The 19,451-nt window shown below is 38.6% G+C and overlaps 1 protein-coding gene across 13 annotated transcripts in view; it reads left to right on the top strand.

Annotated features, from left to right (window-relative positions):
- LOC117170201 (plasma membrane calcium-transporting ATPase 3) overlaps positions 1–19,451 on the top strand; it is a 1,035,667-nt gene that overhangs the window by 688,848 nt on the left and 327,368 nt on the right. The gene's annotated exons all lie outside the window — the stretch shown is intronic.

The raw sequence follows: 19,451 nt of genomic DNA, 5'->3' as shown, positions 1-19,451 counted from the left end.
CTTTTCGGATATATGACTATTCATTCGCAATTCTTAAATGCATTTTTCTAGTAAATGGCTTAAAATTGCGTCTTCTTTATTTTTCCCAGAAAACTTATCGTAAACATTTTTCATCGAGGAGTGTATCAATCCAGATAAAAAGCATAACGAGTACCTAGGGGTCACATTGAGAAACATCGCAAATTGAATTTTAAGATTTCTCAAAGCGAGACGGCACTTGCGAATTACTCTCGCTTTAAGAAATATGAAAATTCAATTCCCTATATCTCAACGAAAAAAGTTGAACCGAGACAAACCAAACACGATTAAAAATGTTAATTATATTATTTTCCTGAGAAACTGGCGAGAACCTGTCTATTTTATGACCTGTCGTGAAATATGAGCGGAATGACTGTCATTATTCTTTTACTAATATTATCAGAAATATAAATTAATTTCCTGTTTATCCTGATAGTAGTGTATAAGTGTTGAATAAATGTTATAGACACGTATAAATACATCTTTATATTCTGCGCTTCGGTGTAGAATCGATTGTACTCTGTATGGCGAACCAGCCAACAGTGAACATAATTTTAACGACACAAAATAATATCAAAAACTTTTGAACAGCTTATCAAGTCTTTTTTTCGGAAATTTCATCAAATAGCTGAATATATCAGCTTCACTTGTGCCATAGGGCTCTTTAATTTTATATCATACTTTATGTTTACTGCAGTTTACCATTTTTAACTATCCCCTGTAGTTAGGTTTCCCCTATTTAGTGATGCAATGGCAAGATCCATTTTAAATCAGGCAGCTTCTATAGTTCAAGTTGCAGAGTAAAAAACAAACAAATTCTTTCGTTAAACTTTGATAGTTTTTTTTTGGTAACAGTTAAAAGAAATCGCTGCGAATTATTTCAAAATGGAAAAAAATTATTAAAAAAAAAAAACAACATTTTCTTCTTGAATTTTACTCTTTACAAGGAATACGTTGTGCAAGTGTTATATGAGCAAAATCATTTCTATGGCATGTTCTCGTGTAAACTCAGTTTTTCACCTCTAGCCACGTACTAAGTAAAGTTCCTGATCAGATGAGAATGTTAAGAATTAATTAACAAGGATGTTTGAAATCTGTTGCGACGATGTTGTAATAGATCAAAATAAGGAGAATGGTGAAATTTGGATTTCGTCTTTTACCGCTGTTATCCTTACACAATTGCCGCGAACGTTGAAGGTGAAATCAGTTGCCTATGGATGCTTTCGTAGAGAAACTATCTGGCAGTCCACAGGTCTTCAGCCTCCTACTTCCTGATGGTCTCAGAAGCTTCGTGCAATACGACTTGTGTTTAATGTAACTGTTTTCTGAGCTTCTGCCAGTACCCTGCTGGCTCCTAAATTTTCAAGATATTTAGTATATCTTGTATGCATACTGCCTGTAGCCGAAATAGCAATAGGATAGGAGAACTCCCATCACTGATTCTGAGTTCAGTGATTGGCGCTACAGAGGGTCCAGGGACAGTGTGACAACCTAGCCGGATGTCGCTATTTTAAGTGTTTCTTCGCCGAGGTCGTCGCGATTCTTAAAATTACAAAAACGCATATCCATTTAAATGAAATAAATACGATTATAAATTTATTAAAATAAATAAAACTACAAGCTATTAACTTATACACTCGGGAAACAGTTCATTTATTGAAATAAAAAAATTAAACCACAAGCTATAATATTAACTCACGCACCCGGGGGAAAGCTGATTTGTTCAAATAAATAAAACAATAACCTCAATCCACATGCCTGGGGATATTTTACTTCATTTTAACAAATTAAAAAATTAAAATAATAATCCCACGTACACAGGGGATCGTTACTTTATTTAAATAACTTTGAAAATAAAAACGTAAAAACACAAATCCGCATCATTTTTCATTTTGTTAAATAAATAAAAAAGCAAACACGTTAATCCCCATAAACGATAGGATCTTCACTTCAATTTAATAAATTATAAAATTAAAATAAAAAAAACCTCACACACTTCGTGCATTACATTTTATTTAATGAAATTATTAATAAATAAACAAGAAATATAAGTACGTTTTGAGGTTAGCTGTATTTTTCATAACTCGCACACCAATTTGAGGAATGTTTTCTTGAACTACTTGTAGATTAGACTCTACGACACTTCTCGTTTTCGGCGCTGTAGGGGAAGCAAACAGGAAGTGCCAGATAATCATCTCTCCTGCGTCAAGCCGCGTGAGATGAGACAAGGATTGAGGGAAAGCGAACGAAAGAGAAGTCGGGAAACAGTGTCGTAGAGTTTACTGTATATTTAACGACAACAAATTATTAATAACTATTTACCTGACGATTCAGCGTTTCCTAATTGCATAACATTTTTTAAAAAACAAATTAGTAGCCTCCGCTACTAAGCTATACAAAGTATATCTATATATGCGAAGCAAGTGCAAGAAAAATGGCGGAGTCAATCAGCGAGCAGTACACTAGTTTGCCAGACTGTCCCTGGACCCTCTGTAATTGGCGCAAGATCAAAAATGACTTCATAATCACCCAATCAGCAGTCGGACTCCGATGCCTTAGACGAACGGACTCCTCTTTCTACCATGTAACCATGGAGTAATAATAAGCAGACCGATCATGCTGTACAAAGCATCTCGAGTTTTGAATGCGGTAACTGTACATTTATTACCAGACTTAAGCGTTTAAATCCAATGCTATAAGGAAGGGGACATGCGCACTGTGATTTGCTATCTCCTTTTCTCCTGCAAGAAATTTGCGAGTGAGTGCCGTGTTGAATGACAACTAAAAACTAAGGTTATGTTCCTGTAAATATTGTCAATTGAGTTTGTCAATATACGTGCTTATTTATCTCTGTGTTTTTGTACAGGATTAAGTTGACAAATTGTGACCTGGAAAGTATGGGCAAGTAATACATATTTAATTGTAATCATTAAATAATATAAAATACGCAGATTGAATAATGTGACAGTATAATATTGGGTAATATGTTGTTATGGTTGTCAAGCACTCGCACTCACTCGAACACTTCTCGCGGGATAAAAGGAGATAGCAAATCACAGTGTGCATGTTCCCTTCCTTGTAAGCATTGTGTTTGAATGCAATAAATGTACAGTTACCGCAGTCAGAACGTATGTACGGAGATCGGTCTCCTTATTATTACTCCGTGCATGTAACATAGACAACGAGGTGCAATAAAAATCGAAACGATAGTTTAGAAATCTTTCTTTCTATCGTATATGGTAGACATAGAGAGAGAGAGTTCAAATGTGTTAGTCGCCCCAAGCACCCCGCCAGATAGTTCGTATCTACGGTGCAGCCTGAAGTGGCGTGACGTCACAGAGGAGACGCCTCTACCACCACGACCGTTCTTCAAGAAAAATGGTAGAGGACGTGGCTCCTGCCGGAACATGTGTTCTCGCAGGAAATTTTCCCAGGTTGGGCATACCGGTTATAAATCCTTAAAGGAATTCATTGTTTTAATAAAAGCAAATTTCATCATTCGGAGTATTGAAAGGCTTCTGGGGCCGCTGATTTCAAATGCAAATGGAAAATATAAAAATATCATAATTAAAAATTTAAAGATTCAAAATGTAGGATCTATTAGGGCGTGCTATGTATGTTACGTGAAATTTTTTTCCTGAAGATTGTACAATTAATTATTTTTTTTAGCAATAACTTCTGATATCAAGCGTTCATATACTGAGATCATTATTGTCACTACTAACGCTACTTTCTGTATCGCTTTTATCTTCCACCAAATCGCTTTCCGCACTTATCTCATCATTTTTTGTAAATGTCATTGGTTTAATCGGTTTAGTGTTTTTAAATTGTGATCCGCTATATTCGGATTTGAAATCAGTATTTCAATAAAAAAAAAATAAAAAAAAACCGTGTTGCATTTCGTAGTCAAATCAGTTTAAGTTTTACAATTGTGATCCACCATCTGAGATTCGCAATTTGGAGTTTTGATATTTCTATTTAGGATTTGGAACTAGTAACCCTGGAAGTCCTTAAATGCTCCGAATGATAAAGTTTGCTTTGATTAGAATAATACATTCCTTGAATGTTGAAAATAACAAATTCAATCATCTTTTTCTCAGAATCATTAAGCTCTAAAATAATTTACAGACCGGATTTGGAATCAAAATGCAAAAATCTACGAAAAAGCGTATGTAGACTATGAATGATAATCACACAGCACCACAAAAAAAGTTGTCTGTCCTAGACGTGAGACCAATGTGCCCTTAGGTTTTTGGGGTTGCTGAAACCGAATATAACCTCAGAATTGCTTCATCAGATCAGGTTTTTTTAATCTTAAAATAAGGGCTCAAATTTTCTGAATTTAAGGGAATCCACGAAAAAAATGGGGTTTCCCTTCAGAAACGAGACCAATGTACCCTTATGTTTTCGAGGTCGCTGAAACCGAATATGACCTCAGAATTGCTTCATCAGGTCAAATTTTCTTATGATAGCGTGCTCTTCTATTTTTAAAAGTCCCCCGCAATGGCATCTTCGCCCCCCCCCTTTTTCATTTTTTTTTTGGTAAATCCTCTTTTAAATACCAGCAATAGTCAGCCATTATACTGACATCCTATCTTCCCTGGTATCTCTTTTCTATTACTTTGAAGTCTTGGTGAAATCTTTTACCTTGCTCTTCGCTGTAGGCACCAAGATTGTGAGGGAAGTAATCAATGTGGGAATCCAAGAAGTGCAACTTCAAACTCATGTGGTATCCCATTTTTGGAAGTTGTCAACCATTTTCCGAACTACTTCTTTGTAGTCGGCACTCCTATGGTTGCCTGCAAAATTTACAGTTGCCTTCTGGAAGCTCAACCAAGCTTCTTTTTGTACTTCTGTCATAGTTTTTATAAAATTTGGATCTTTCGTGACTTTTCGGATTTGCGGCAAATCGAAAATACCTGCTACCAATTTGGCATTTGAAATTTGTGGCAACACCTTGCCTAGGTATTGAATACATTCCCCTTCTTTATCCAAAGCCTTTACGAATTGCTTCATTACATCCAGTTTCTTATGCAGAGGTAGAAGTAAGATTTTGTTTTTGTCCACTAAAGGCTCACGAATAACGTTATGGGATCCAGATTTTAATTCTGATCTACTTACCCACACTTTTTTTGTATAATGGTTTTTTGAATTCCTGCTATCCCATAGGCAGAGAAAACAAGGGTCCTTTTTGTGTAACCTGATTTCTGGCCTAATAACGATGTTACCATTTTAAGATCACCAGATAATTTCTATTCGTGCTCTTTATATTTGATCATTCGAAGAAGATCTTTCATGTTATCATACTCTTCTTTAGTGCATCTTGAATATGCTACCGGAACAGATGCGAACGAATATGACAGCAAAATACCAAAGAAGATGCCTTATCTTTTTTGAAAAATGCTCGAAATTCTTCATCTCGATCTCGATCAAATGTAACCTTCGGCTAATAAGTTCTTTTTTTCAAGTTTGATGCTAAAAGTTCTGCCGCTTCTTTCGACATTCCTAATTATCTAACTAAATCATTTAATTCCTTCTGTGTGTACTCTCCTTTTTCTTTCTTTTTAGTGTTATGTGGGTAGAAGTCGCGGCAACTCTCTTCAGACTCGATATCACTATCGCTACTCTCTTCACACTCGATATCGCTATCGGCAGTCCTGTCGCTTTCGATCTCGCTTTCGGCAGTGCTAGCACTTTCGCCAGCCTCATCACTCATTTAATCGATTTCCATGCTCTGAGGTGCATATTCTGCACTCGTATCCATCTCTCTTAAGCTTTCGTTTGTGATATCTTCTGTCATGATTGGCATTTCTACTGTTGTTACTGTTGCATAACGTAGGCTTCAAAAATTTGAGTATTTTCCGCTATTCCAACGATCTAACATTTTAGGACAGGAATCACATACAACGGGGGGTACTCAGTTTAGATCTTGATTGATTACGTCAAGATTAAAACACTTTTGGTTAATTGCCTTTATATTTTTGTTAATCCGACGCCGATATTTTGGAACTTCAAATTTTTCGCAGATATAACAGAAAGAATCTGATTTTTCTTGACAAGCGTGTGATAGTTTAATGTGAGTAATTTTTTTTCGTTGAAATTTCCATACTATGTTCTTAAACCCGCGCGTTAGGGATTCTGTTGCGATCGCAGATGAGTCCACTGTTCTGGGGGTGATAACCCTGATACCTACCCAGCTGAGTACCGGGGCTTTCTGACTTTGATAAGAACCATGTCAACTCATCGTCGGACACACTACGGCTTTATTCTCACACCCTAACGCCCCCAGCAGGGCAGAGCGCCTTCGCTGGCTTCGATACCTCAATGAAGCGTAAAACGATTCATCAACACATTCCTTTTCAGGGTAGTGTCATCGCCCACAGCTTCATAGAGGTAGCAGGTTTTTACTGTATCGCATAACTCGAATTACCATAAATCCCTGAATTGTTTTTACAAAACAACACAAAATGAAAAGTAAAGTGGAATTCTCCTTTTGACATTTTGATTTCTTGATTAGAATATTTTTTGGCTTTCGATGTATTTAAGGCAGGGCCGGCGTTACATTTTTAGCCCGAGTGGGTAGTAAGGAGAGGGGGAAGGTATATCAAAGATTCGAAATCTGAAAAATATTAGAATTTCAGGTTTTGTCCGCAAATGTCGAGTGGGTAAACACCCACACGGATATTTTTCAAGTGGGTAGTAGTACCCACACGACCCACGTCAACCGCCGGCCCTGATTCAAGGCAAACAGCATGAATTTTAGGATATCTAAAGATTAAATTGTGCTAAGGTCTCCAGCATGATCTAATAAATATATGAGTTACAACAATGTGAACATTAAAATATATCATCTGCCTGTTCCGCAGACAAAAAAGCACAAACATATCTAATTGTTTACTAGAGGACACGTGTGCGTCTGAATTCCTTAAGTCCAGAAAATTTGAGCTCTTATTTTAAGGTTAAAAAAAATGCTGACCTGATGAAGCAATTCTGAGCTCATGTTAGATTTCAGCGACCCCGAAAACATAAGGGTACATTGGTCTCGTTTCTGGGAAAGAAAAACTATATTTTTTTTAGTGGATTACCTTAAATTCAGCAAATTTAAGCCCTTATTTTGAGGGTAGAAAAAATTCCTAACCTGATGAAGCAATTCTGAGGTCATATTCGGCTTCAGCGACTTCAAAAACATAAAGGGTACATTTGTCTAGCTTCTGGGACAGACCACTTTTTTTGGTGGTGCTGTGTTACATTTATACGCCCTGGATATACGACAAACAAAATTTTTCACACAAGATGCTCATTTCAACATCGATTTTTGAGCCAAAACATTTTTTTTGTACTTTCTCTATATTTTTCCTACAAAGATTTGTTGTAAAAAAACTGTAAAATAAAAATATCTAAAAATGTAAAAAGGTAATGTAAAAAAACCCTAGTTGCTATTCAAATTTTATGTCGAAAAGTTAATCGCGCTGAAGCACCCTTATAGACGTTATGTAATTACGAGGCGGCTAGCAGACGTCACTAGATGAGAAACCACGACACGACTTTACCACTAATCCAGCTATTCAAAAGAAATGGATGTGTAAGCGTATAATCTGATTAGGTCTAGAATTTCTCCTAGCTGGGAGTTTCTGTTGTAGTTTTGATTTAACATGTGTTTTCTATCATTTGAGGTACTGACAACCCTTTCTTAAATCACAATGAAAAATACTTTCGTTTCTGGAAACGGGATGCGCTTTTTTAGTCAAATATTGGATGTCTTACTATCCACTTCATGTTGATCTAACTTTTTAGTGTGCTTGTAGTGGATAGCTTTTTCTCTCCGTTGCGTTTTTAGTTCCTCTATGGTTTCTGCCCTGATATTCAAGGTCTCCTCTGAGAACAAATTCAAGGACGCGTAAACCGAATCCGCTTTACAGATGGTGCTGTAAAGCGGAAAATCACGCTTGCTTTTTAAACCTTTCGAAGTCGGTGTTAGGCCATGTGAGATCTGAGACTTGTAGTGAAGGCAGTCGTTTGGCTTTTCTTGTCTTTCGTATGCTGAATAGCATTTTCTCGATATTATTTTCGAGCTCGTTCTCTATCTCTGCGGTTCCCAATTCCCCTCTGGTTAAATGCTCTGTTCTGCATGCTATCTACTCCAAATTTCATGTGGATGTCTTTGGAAAACTTCTTTGTGTGATCGATCACTTGCTGCAGTTACTGGTATGAACTAGCGTATAGCTTCACGTGATCCATGTACAAAAGATGGGTCACTTGATAACTATCCTCATTGCCATGTATTCTGAACCCATAAGATATGTAATTCAGTGTTTTGCTCAATGGGTTCAACGCTAAACAGAAACATAATGCGCTGAAGGATGTGGGGGTTTCGATGAGCTTTTGAAAACACACTGGCAACGCAGGATGCACACTCGTCAGGTACTTGTAACAAAAGTTGTACACCATGTCCGGATCTTGAGCTTTCCAGTTACTTGCCCTTTTGAAGACCGTTGAAACATCTATAGATGTGATGCTTGTCAGCTGCATTTCAGGGCTATTGCTTGCTCTTGTTTTTTCCAGTTTGAACCACGCAGTCTCCAAATCGCATCTGTTCATTTTTCCCCAAAAACTCGAGCAGTAGTTAGTCATGTATTCCAATTGAGGGACTTCGGTGTCTTTCTGATTATTTAGCTTTACACTCAATTCACAATAGAATCTTCTTTCATCTGTCTGAAACGTTCGCTTTTTTTGTCTTCTTGCACTACTTTTCATGTACCGACGCAGCCTAGCCGTAAGATTAATTTATCAGCTTTCTGGTTCTATTACTTTCTTAAATTAAGTCAACCGAGCCAATGTGCAACTTACTTTGCTGACATTCATATCTAACCTGATGTTCTATGGTGGATCTCGATACCTTCCTGGGGCAAAGACTGCATTTGCAAGCATAATTATGCGGCCCAACGTTCTAACGGTTGGTAGAGCTGCACAATACACAAGAGTTTACACCTCTAACGTAGTTTATGTGGCGTTCCAATGCACAGGTAAGACCTTGACGTTCAGGTGTTCTATTAGTGCACGCATATCATTTCTGATGTTCATCTGGGTTAGAGAATGCTTTTGAGTTGGTTCTACATACCTGAACTCTGGTAAAGAATGACCAATATTACTTTTAAGACGCGGTAGTTTTTTTCGGATTTCGCTGTTCACATCATCGTTAGTAATGTCCGGATATGGTTCTAGTAGATCCTGTATATGATGTTGATCAGCCCTAGCACCTATGCTTTTAGCTTAAAACAGGTCTTTGTTGTGAATCTTTCATGGAGAGTTTATCAATAGAGAGTTGCTGTTCAATTAGCACTTTAATGGTAACTATTTGAACATGAGAAAGCAATCTGTGCACAGATATTGAGCGTTTTTGATATGCTAGATTCTGCTCATTTATTCCTGAGGCCAACTTTGGTTACTTAAGTAGTAAGAGTCGATGATGTTGCCTGCTCACACTTTGCCTACTTTTCTTTACTGAAAAATAAAGACGCATAATATCTCTGTTCAAATGGTAGGTCCGTTTTCATCGCCTTCTTGTTACCTCCGGTTCTGCCTCTGATTGTATGAGGTGATCTGCAACTGGAGGATGTAGTGGTGCTCGATCATCAACAGGTTAAGATAGAGCTTCAATTGCTGCTACTTGATCGTGTGACGCGGTAGCCTTTTTCGATTTTTGGTTTAAAATTTCGCACTCTCATAATGGAGACGCACCGATTCCTCTTTCATTGCAGCATCCCACTTGATGCTCTCCCATGGTGTTTCTGTTCAGGTGGTTGACTGAAAATTGTTAACGTTACGCGATGCACCCTCAGCAGGCACTGTTGATCTTTCTCTGCTTACCGTTTGTCGCAGATGTTCTTGCTGGCTAGCTAGTTGATTAATGATGACTGCTTAACTAACTCGCCGCTCAACATCACCACCGTCCCGCATAATGTGGCCCCCAGTGATAGCTCCAGGGGGCCCCGACGATCCTCGGGAAGCGACAAGCGTTTAAAAATCTTTAATATGCTCTTCATTTAAATATTATAGGTTTTGGTGTTCTTCTTCTCTTAAACCTTCTTAAACCATTACAAGAGCACCTTCGGTAGGGATATTATTAATTTATTTGAGAAGTTGTAGACTCCAGAAGCTACGATCACGGTCCCTAAAATGAACCAAACCCCACGCAAGCGGAACGTGCACGTCTTGCAATCCTGTTTCTTCTATCCTAGAAGATAAGCAAGAACAAGAATTTTACGTAAGATGACAGAGCACAAATCTGTTCCTAAGAGTCAAGCCTCTAGCTGCGAAATCATCTGCATACTTTTTTAGAGCTTCCATTCAATTGTAAATTGTTATAAAGAACGGTGTTGACAGACCAGATGAATTGATCCAGTAAGAACAGCCTTTTGCATCCGGTTCGCCATGAACTGAAGTTGATACGCGCAAGTGGAATCTTGTTTGTTGGCTGAGAAATAAAGCTTTTTTACTTTCAAAGCAGCCGATTATGAGAACTGCTAGATGGATTTTGGTGCTTTGGGACAGCCTGTTTAGCTAGGAAAGAAGTGCTTGCAGAGAATTCCATCCCGTAATTAATCACACAATTAATACTTATATTATAAATTTATTAGAAAAAAGACTAAAATCAAGATTTAACGTTACTAGTTAAAATATAAGATCAAGTTTGGTATCTGAATACACATACGTGCAATATGTGAATACTGGCAGACCGGGTTAACGGAACAGATATGCTACAGTGTATCCTTATAATATCCACATGGTATCTTTTCCATAATTTGCGATAAAACTTAATGTTGAATGATTAAACTGATTGCGGGCCATTTAAATTGTTGCTATTATAAATATACGTTAAAATTGCCTTTTAAAGATCACAGAGTTATTGTAATAATAATTTTTTTGGAGTGTTAAAAGTTTGAAAAAAATACAATACCTGTCATTATGGTCTACTGAAGGCAATGTCAAGCGCATCGTAGGGTACGTTAGGAGTATACGCTAGCTTAGAGATTATTGATGCGCTTGAAGTCGCCTTCAGAAGTCGTTAACGATAAACATTGTAATTTTCTTAATTTTTAACGATGCAAGAAAAACTATTGCAATTACACTGTGACCTCATAACGGCAATTTTCACGCAGAAACATGATTGCAACAATTTAAATATTCATCTGCGAGGAGGTGAGTAAGGGTTTGGTAAAATAGGGAAACTAAGGTTAGATTTACAAGGATTCAGGTGAAGTTGTGGACAGGAGTTTTCGCAAAATAGTAGAGACATCTGTTGGTTGCAGTAGGTGCCGTATGAATAAGTATCCGTTACCGACGGAAGAGCAGGGAGAGGCAGAGCTGGACGGGGTTAGTGAGAGTGTTCGTGGTGAGGTATACAGAGAGGGATCTTTCCATACGCGAGCGTGAAAGCGAGCAATACAGAGTCTAGCGCAAGCAAAGGGAGAAGATCTCTTGTTGCATAAGTGGAAGAAAGATCGTCAAAAGTGCTCAGAGGAAAGCGCTGTAGAGAGTCCTTTTAAGAGGATTAGTAAAATACGTAGGTCACCACTCAAAAAATGTAAGGGCATTCAGAAAAAGAAGCACTAGGGATGCTAATAGGTGAAATAAGAGGATTGGGAGAAGAGGTTTGGGGAACTAAACGGCAGATGGAAGGAATCAAGCAGGACATAAGGATTAGAGAAGCAAAATGGGGGGAAAAGTTGAAAGAGCTGTGAGAGAGAGAGAGAGTAGAAGGGTTAGAAAGGGTCGTGGTGTCGCTAAAGAAGGAAAATGGAATATAAATCAAACAGGTGTTACAGGAAATTAGGGTGTAAAAGGAAAGAACGGCAAAGAAGCTAGAGAAGATAGAAGAAAGGTCAGGCATGGAAGTAGGTGGCAGGACCGAGGACGAGCAGAAAGGGATCTATGATAGGGTTGAGCACAAGATGGAAGAGGAAGTGGGCGAACGTTGGAGCGAAAAAGGAGAAGACGACTAGAGAAATGATAATGATAATGGAGGTGAGAATAGGGAGGAAAGAGAAGGCAGAAAGGAGAAATAATATTGTGGTAAGAGGGTTGAAGCTAAGGAGCGGGAAAGAAAAAGGGAGCGTGGAAGATATTCTATATCGTGGAATTGGAGGACTGGGATGAGAAGTTGGACGTAATAAGAAATAAAAACAGGATATAGGATAAGGGAGTTTTTATTTACCACGATTTGACGTGATAGGAAAGGGATGTACAGAGAATGTTGAAGGACAGTGCTACGAGGACGAGGAGTAAAGGGGGAACGGGAAAGGTAGGGTAAAGAAAACTAAAAATAGATTCGAAAATGTGGGCGTGTGATCAGGAGAAATAGGTGTTGAAGGTAGTGCAGGGGGCCTTGTTTTGTAGGAAGTAGGAAAAGTTAAGTAAAGTAGTAAAGAAGAAAGGAATGACTAAGGGGGAATTATAACAGCGGTTAGTTTGTGTGAGTTTAAAATAGGGACGGCATGGAAAGGATTAAGGAACGGGTGCAAGACTTGCTAGGCGAAAGGAAGAAGGTTATGGACTCTAATGCGAGAATGTAAAGGGAAGAGAGCCTTTACACAGAAGGGGAGAGCTTCGAAAGGAAATCGAAGGATAAGATAATAAATAAGGAGGTGGAGATTCTAATAGAGTGGATGCAGGATAGAGTCTGGGGTGGTTGTGAATGGAATGGTAACAAGAGACGATGAGGGGAGACTACACGTATGTGAGTAAGATGGGGTTATCTGTGATGGACTATGTGATCATGAATATGCAAAGGTGGGAGGAGACAGGCTATAGGTAAGTAAGAGGAGCAGTTGAAAAAGATAAGCTTTCCGGGGAATTCGGTGGAAAAGATATGGGAGGATCTAAACATAAAGTGTAAGTGTTTCTCTAAAAGTAGGTATTTAGAAAGAAGAAGAAAGGAATTGTGAAGCCTTGGTGGACAAGTACATAAAAATAGGGAAGGATTTTAGGTTCATGTGCAAGAAAAAAGAAGAAGAAAAGGAAAAAGATCTGGAAAAAAAGTTGAGACGTGTTAAGACAGGAGGGGACGTTTTGAAGATAATTAATATATTTAGGAAATGTAGGATGTGAATAAATGAGAAGGTAGAGAGTGAGAAATAGAGGGATTTTTTTAAAGAATCATTTCAATGCTCGTAGTCACGAAGGAGAGCTAAGCTGATTAGAAGAACGAGGGATGTAGATGTGGAGCAGCTAAATGACGAGGAGATAGAGAAGCAGATAAGGAAGTTGAAAAGTTCTATGACAGCAGGGCTGGACGGCGTAGATAAGAAAGCGTAGCTGTTTACCACACGGGAGATAAGTTAGACGCTGAAGAGGGTACTGTATAAAAATGGGATAGGGAGAGGCAGAAAAATTATGGAGCGATTACACTAATGAATATGGCCCACAAAGTAGACGATGGTGCTGGCGGATAGGTTGCGGAATGATGTCGAGGGAAAAAGAATATTGCCGTAGACGCAGGGGGGCTTTAAGGAGGGAAGAAGCAATATCGAGAACATCTACGTTCTGCAGCATGTGGCGGATAAAGAATTAGCGAAGTAGGGCTCAAGAGTGTACAAGTTTTTTGTGTATCTTAAAGGCGCATTTTCTTCGGTAGATAGGGGGAGGTTGTGGGACGCGATGGAGCAGGGCAGAGTGGAGAGAAGCCTGGTTAAGAGGGCTAGAGAGATATATGTGGAGACAAAATATAGGATGTGAGGAGGGAAGGAAATTTCGGAGGGTTTTTGGATGGATAGGGGGTTGAGGCGATAGTGTCAGGAGGGTGACAGAAAGAACCAGTTTAGAATTATATTGAGTAGAGAACAGGACTAGACGAAGGAAGTTGGAGATGGAAAGGAAAAGGTATTTTACAAGGAATGAACTTGGATAGTTAAGATGAACGGCATAGATAGAGAGAAGGCCGAAGGAGAGGAGAGAATAATGGAGTCAAGGTTTAATAGGAACTGTGTGTCGATTATGCCAAGGGACAGAGCGCAATTTTTATGTCAGGAAGGAGAGAAAAGAATTCAGGATCTTATAGCGAGGATGAGGTGTGGGTGTATGGAGTATTTTAACACGTTTTTTCTCTCTAGGGAGAAGAGGATGTGTGAATTGTACGGCAAGGGTGATGCAATAGTCGATCACAGGAAGAGGAGTGTGAGGAGGTAAAAAGGAATGGAATAAACATGGAGGTATTGATGTATGAAAGAGGGAACAACAGGGTAGTAGCATGAGTGAAAAGTTTCACTGTTCTTAAAATTTTGATGGCATCGTTGAACAATAGACTGATTTTCTTGTTGGAGAGGGGAGGGGGGTCTCAATCTTTTCAATTAAAAAATGGAATTCGATAACGAAACAACAATCATAAGTGGGTTTCAGATTGTGAAATAACAAAAAAGACCTAAGCGAGGTAGACAGCAAGATACTTAAACATGATGACAGAGAACAAAAACGGAAAGTTAAAATACTAGTCAAAGGAAGTAAGGATAAAATCAAAATAGGAGAAGCGAAGAAAATGCAAATCGATTTTAAAGGACGCAAAAAAACTGTTTTAATAATTAGCGTTAATCAGTATGAAAGAAGGTAGCAGTACAGAGTTAGGCAGCATGAGAAATAGCAAGAATTATAAATTATAACATTATATAAACGTTATAACATTATGTAAACGGAATACTGGAGGTCTTGAGCGGCTCCTTCATGAAATTATTAGGAGATTAAGGATATAATTAAGAACTTAGAAGATGATAAGGTAGCTCTTGTAGACATTATTAACGCTGAAATTCTGAAAGAGTACAGATTCAATGGATGGCTCCTCCAAGCAATAAAAAAGAATGCTCTTCTCGATGAAGAAGGTGTGCATCTCGGTACCGTTATGGTACGTAGGTTATCGTTCATAGATTCTAAGGTTGTTATGGCAAAGTCAATCAAAGACTTAAAAGAATGTTGAGCAAACTCAATGCAAACAAGAGGAACAAAAATATACCAGGTAAAGCTGAAATAGGGATATGTAGTGCTATACTTATACCCACTGTGCTTTACCGTAGCGAGGTCTGGACATACCAAGAAAAGTATGAGATTGAAATTAACGCGGTTTGCATGCAACACCTGTGCATGTTTTACGAGAGAACGCTGATTGATAAAGCTAGTGACGTAAGAATCCTCCAAGAAAATGGTATAGGTGAGACATTATTTGACAAGAGTGATAGATATTTGTTAAGGTAGTTTGTGCATGGTGTGAGAATGAAAGATGAACGATGACGAAACAAGTATAATGATGTTGTGTAGCGTACCCAGAAGTAAACGGACGAAACAGTGGTTGAATGTGTGAATGAGACCCTAATTGAGAAAAATATTCAAAACCATAGCAAAACAAGAGCTTGCATAATGAAATGCATGGGCGTGAAGGATACTATAGTCGCGATTTCCTCGACTGGGAACGATCATGCGAGGTGCGCACAAATCTTGAAAGACCTGTGAGCCCAAAATTCGCTACATGTCTAATCAGGAGCAGATATTGCTGAACACGTGCCGCATCGTTCGGCGTTTTCTGGGCGTAAACAATGATAACGGCTAAAGTAGTCTTTCATTTTCATCTTGTGGACACGAGAAATGACTGTGATAATCGCATTATTAATATTTGACTTCTAATTTTGGATTTTTAATAATTGCCTTTTTTGTTTATGTATATGTCCGTACGTATGTGCGAAGTTGTGTTTTATCTCTCGCCGTCTTATGAAAAGAAAATTAATCAATTGAATCTTTGGTCTGAGTTGTTGGCATTGGAACTAGCGTTTGTAAGAAATATTGATCCCTATAAAGGGGCACTCTAGTATAAATGCTGGCTTTCGAGGTTGAATTTTGGATCCTTATAGAATGGCTCCCCGGTGTGTATGCTCGCAAATTTTGATGAATGCGCAAACAGAATATAGAGTTCCGAAACAAAGACTGACTGGATAAGCTAATAGTAGCTCCAAGAAAGAATCCAGAGGTGACTGTTATCACCTCCAACGTTCGTGGCCGCTGTTTAAGTGTGATCGGTTTCACCTGAGAAAAACCCGGGTTAACCCGAGACCAATTAAAAAAATAATAATTCTCGCTATAGTGTCGCAGTAGAGCTTGTGCTTTCCTCTCATGATTTTGACGGCTATGTTGGCGGTACCACTGCTACTCACAGGTTTCCCATGCCAGATAGGCAGATAATAAAGAGGAGAGGTTTTTATAATAATAATGCGGAAATAATAATGCGGAGTATTTTAAAATTTTTGAAACGTTTGTTGCGTCCCAAGGATCGTCGGGGCGCCCCTGGAGCTCGTCAGACAGACCTCTCTAATAAACAGCTGGCCAGCAAGAACATCTGCGGCAAACAGTAAGCAGTGGAACATCTACTGTGCCTGTTGAGGATGCTTTGGCTAGCGTTAGCTGTTTGCAGCCAATCACCTCGACAGAAATACCGTGGAAGAGCATCAAATGGATACCATATTGAAAGAGGAATTGGTGCTTCTATATTACGAAAGTGCGAAGTTTGAAACGAAAATGAAAAAAAAGGTACAATATAAAAACCAAATTTAATGCATAGTATCTTTATATAAAAAAAGTCGCACTAAGAGATCTTATCGCTAAGGTGAAGGACATCAGGATTAATTCACACATCACAGAAAACCGAGAAATGAAGATTAAGCAACAGGCTTATTTGACGTGAAAAAACGGCGGCAATGGAAATCAGTTCGAGGAAGCTGCATCACACGGTTGAGCAGGGGCAATTAGTGTTCTTCGTCAAATTGTTGATGATCCAAGACCAATGAATAGAATCTGTCAGATCAAAAACGCTCAATATCCATAAAAAGATTGCTTTTGGCTGTTGAGATAGATGCTATTAAAATAAAATTGGAACAGCAGCTTCTTATTGACGAACGAAGACTTGATTGAAGCTGAAGCATAGGTGCTAGGGATAATGCACATTAAATACTGGATCCACTAGAATGACATCCGGATATTCATTACGATGGTGTGAACAGGGAAACCCCACAAAAACTACGACGCCTTAAAAGGAATTGTGGTAATGCTTTACTAGAGTTCATATATGCAGAATTGACACTAAGACATTATCTGTCTAAGATAAACATCATAAATTATCTGCTTGCACTAATAGGACACTTTTACAACAAGGTTTTACGTACGTATTTAAACTTAACACAAACTGCGTTAGAGGTACAATCTCTTACATACTGTACTGCTATGGCAACCGTTAGAACGTTAGGCCGCAGAAATAAGTCTACAAATGCTGTCTTTGTCCCAGCAAGGGATCGTGATCTACCATGGAAGATCAGTTTGGATATGGATGTCAGCAAGTAAGGGGCAAATTGGGTCGATTAACTCAATAGAAGAAAAGTGAAAGAAAAGTAGTGCACTAAGGCAAAGCAATCGAATATTTCAGATATATGAAAGAAGATTCTATCGTGAATTTAGTGTAAAGCTAAATAACCAGCAAGACACCGAAGTTCCTCAATTGGAAGACATGACTAACTACTGCTCGGGTTTTAGGGGGAAAATGAACAGATGCAATTTGAATACAGTGTGGTTCAAACTGGAGAAAGTAAGAGCAAGCAATAGTCCTGAAATGCAGCTGACAAGCATCACAGCTATATATGTTTCAGCGATCTTCAAAATTGCAAGTATCTGGCAAGCTTCAGGTCCGGACCAGGTGTAGAACTTCTGGTAGAATTACCTGACGAGTGCGCATCATTCGCTGGCAAGGTGTTTTCAGAAGATAATTGAACACCCAGATCTAATTTTAGTCTTTATAGTCTAGGATACTGCGTATATGTTACCTAAAAACCAGACGCTCAAAATCTATCTGAATATCGACCGATAGCCTGTCTTCCAACAATTGATAAATGTCTTACAGCTATTATTGCAGATAAAGTATATTCGCATTTCGGAAAGATTGGCATTCTTACGGAAGAACTAAACAGGTGTTGTAAAAACTCGCGAGGCACTAAAGATCTAGTCATTATAGACGCTCTTTCCACGACACAAGCTCGTCAGCATGACTATTTGTTTGAAATCTTCAAACTTTAGAAAACCTGCCCACGCATCATTGACTTTCTAAGTCGTGCGACGTGGTATTGGGGCATAAGAATCAAGTATTTTGATCATGGAAAACCAAGGATAAAAAGATCAATACGCATTACGATCGGTATATTTCAAGGAGACTTATTCAGTGCATTATGGTTCTGTTTAGCATTGAATCCATTGAGCAAAAAAATAAACAGCATGTCTCATGGGTTCAAAATACATGATAATGAGGATTTCTATCAAGTGACCCATCATCTGTACATGGATGACCTGAAGCTGTACGCTAGTTAAGTCCAGAAACTGAAGCAAGTGTCCGATGTCATAAAGCAGTTATCCAACGATATCCACATGGAGTTCCAACTAGATAAATGCAGAACAGTGCATTTAATCAGAGGGGAATTAAGGACCGCAGAGTTAGAGAACGAGTTCGAAAATGACATCGAGGCAATGGCTGCAGGCGAATCATATAAATATCTGGGTATTCTTGAATGTAAAAATCTATGCAATATCTGTCGTCACGTACTCTTTCGGGCTCATCAATTAGTCTATCGTTGACCTTGAAAAGTTAAACAAAATCATCCGCGTAGAAATTACGAAGCACCAAATGCATTAAATTAATTCAGCGATTGAGCGGGTAGTTCCATCACGACATATGCGGGTTAGGGGCGTTGTAGATGTCAATAAATTATGTAAGTCACAAGATATAAAGTTGCGAGACTATTTTAACAGCAAACGAAACGTTGCGCTTTACAGTACCTCTGTCAGGCAGATCTTGACTACACGCCCTTAAATTCGTCCTCATATGGGGACTTGAATATCAGGGCAGAAACGATGGAGGAATTAAAAATACAATGGAGGCAGAAAGCCATCCATGGCGAACACCCCAACATGTCAGATCAAGATGAAGTGGATAGTGAGGCATCCAATTTTTGGCCGAGAAAGGGTGTTCTGTATCCAGAAAAGGGACGACTTGTCATTGCGATACATGATAAAGTTTTCAGCACCCGAAATCATCGCAAACACGTGTTACATCAAGACGTGGTTGACCAGTGCCGATTATGTGCTGATACCAACGAATCTATGCAAACGGATCATTACATCCGAGCTAATCGACCTGACATCGTGTTGGGTGAAAGGTTAATTTAAGTTAAGTTGAGGCATGAAGTAAAGACCATATGGACGAATGTGAATTATAAATCTATTCATCCTATTGTGATTTCGGTTATAATCAATGTGCGCACAGGATGCACTAAATATCTTGAACCCATGAAGTGACAAATTGTAGGTCTGAGAATGCATCCAGAGGCGACTGATGTCACCTCGAACGGTTGCGGCTACAGTAA

The sequence above is a fragment of the Belonocnema kinseyi genome, chromosome 3, assembly GCF_010883055.1.
Source record: "Belonocnema kinseyi isolate 2016_QV_RU_SX_M_011 chromosome 3, B_treatae_v1, whole genome shotgun sequence".
Taxonomy (NCBI): Eukaryota; Metazoa; Arthropoda; class Insecta; order Hymenoptera; family Cynipidae; genus Belonocnema; species Belonocnema kinseyi.
The sequence above is the reverse complement of the archived record's forward strand: the minus strand, read 5'-3'. Positions and strand labels throughout refer to the sequence as shown.